Below are 2,270 nucleotides of genomic sequence, written 5' to 3'. Positions count from 1 at the left end.
TCATGTAGTGACAGGAGAGGTAAAGAATAGTATGGGACTATTTTTATTTGTCTTGGAAATATTAACAAGTCTCTCACACGGAAAGAGTATAAGTCCCGGGTAGCTACCTCCCTGTCTCGCTATCTGTCTCTCTCTCTCAAATCGCTAAGCCCTTCTCCCGCGACCTGTCTCTAGGGTCGCTTGTCTCCTTCTAAACTCTCTTTCCTAAAATCTGGTGTAGCAGGGGTGTGTCACGTGTGTTCCTCGTGGGTGGACTAGGTCTTTGTTCACGAGAGGACTGCTGACAGCTAACTGCATCATCTCCTTACTGGCCGCTGTCGTCAGCTTTCCTCAGTGTTAAGAGTGTGTAAGCATGTTTAGCACTGCTCGATTCTCGCAGACACAACACCTTCTCATCATCTGACTCCCTGCTTCTATCTGTCTCTCTATCTATCTATTTATCTATCTATCTATTATGTAGTCCTACATCTGCTCGGTCGCGCGAAAATGGCGTACCATCGACATTTAATAGTTATAATATATTAATACATACTACATACACATTATAATGAACTTATAAGCTAATTAAGTGAAATATATAATATTGTAAAGTAACATAATATTGTATACATATAATATTTATAGTAAATAGTGATTATTCAGTAATAATACATTTTAAACAAGTTATATACATATTTGAATAAATGCAATGGTTGTTGTATAACACTTTGTAAGACGTGCATGTACAACAGACGTACGCATATAATTGTGCAATGGTAATACTGCTAGGTTATACATTACATATTTGAGGTATCACTTTAGTAATGTCTAATATTTCACCTAACTTGTATGATGATACTGGTAATACAGAGTTGTGCTATAATTGTATGACTTATAATATTGTACTAACATTGTGGTACTACATAATTGTAACATTTTATGAATTGTTACAAAATATTGTGTTAATGCATAATTGTGTTGGCCTTATAATTGTAGTTACATTTTGTTAATGCAACTATTACATAAGTGTCTTGGCCTTATAATTGTAGTTAAAGTTACATAAAAGTTACATCTTGTTAATGCAACTGTTACATAATTGGCAAAGTGTAACATAATGCAATCGTTTGTCGTTTCATAATTGTTACATATCGTTTGTAGGTACATAATTGTAGTTAGTGTAACATAATGCAATCGTTTGTCGTTACATAATTGTTACATATCGTTTGTAGTTACAAAATTGTAGTTAAAGTTACATAAAAGTTACATCTTGTTAATGCAACTGTCACAGAAATGGTACATACTTCGTATTGTTTGTAGTATTGTTTGTAGTTACATAATTGTAATAAGTGTAACATAATTGTAATAACTGCAGTCCTAACATATGCTGCGGTCGATGATAGTGATGATGTGTCATGCCACTTGTTTGTGGAGACACAATTTGCTTTTTTGTTTGTAGTTTATGTGGTATTTTGGCATATGTAGTAACCATCCATCCATCCATTGCCAGACGCCATGTATCCCAAACGGGGTGGTCAAGGGCTTAGAGTTAATTGTTTTACAGGGAGGGGCACTAATCCTCCACCAACCCCACTTGACACGTAGGGATGCCAACAGCATCTGGTGTTCCCAGGCGGTCACCCATCCAAGTACTAACCAGACCCAACGTTACTTAACTTCGCTGATCGGACGGGAAGCGGTGTACTCAACGTGGCATGGCCGTTTGCACTTATTTTCATTTGTTTGTTATGTGATCTTACTCTATTTCTCTTTTTTCTGTTTTACTTTTTTTTTTTTTTTTTTGTATTGATTTTCTATAGTTTGTTTTTCTTCGCTTGTGTACGCTTTTTCCATGTTCATGGTTGCATAATTACTGGCTAATTTCCTTGAGATACTTTTTTAAAGTTTAGTGTATATTGCACAGAGAGTATAAAATGATATTATATAGTCCCATATTTTGTTATTTTATATAAAAAATATATATATATATATACACTATATACAGTATTAACTATACACACTGATTTGTGGTTCACCTGTACCTATCGTGGGTAATATGTGTGTCAGCACTGTGTGGAAATCATTGTCTTCACGATTGTGTTGAAGATGTTCACTCTTGCTAACGGCATTTGTGTTGGCCATTTTTTTTTCTCTAGTTTACCTTGTAACTTAATTTATATGTTTCCACTAGGTAGCTTTAATTAATAAATGTTTAATACAGTTATTTTAATTGCTCACTGAGTAACTGTGATGGTATATTTTCTTTATTACCTTATAGATGTAATAATGTATAG

The 2,270-nt window shown here is 34.4% G+C and overlaps 1 non-coding gene across 1 annotated transcript; it reads right to left on the bottom strand.

Annotated features, from left to right (window-relative positions):
* Window positions 1-1,584: 1,584 nt before the first annotated feature.
* LOC145413558 (5S ribosomal RNA) lies at window positions 1,585-1,703 on the bottom strand. Its single transcript, XR_013899743.1, has one exon. It is a non-coding gene; the product is annotated as a 5S ribosomal RNA (ribosomal RNA).
* Window positions 1,704-2,270: the final 567 nt, after the last annotated feature.

This window comes from Coenobita brevimanus, chromosome 96 (assembly GCF_032717465.1).
Source record: "Coenobita brevimanus isolate Jiangsu-jjx chromosome 96, ASM3271746v2, whole genome shotgun sequence".
Lineage (NCBI taxonomy): Eukaryota > Metazoa > Arthropoda > Malacostraca > Decapoda > Coenobitidae > Coenobita > Coenobita brevimanus.
Note: the sequence above shows the minus strand (reverse complement) of the source record. Positions and strands in the feature narration are given on the sequence as shown.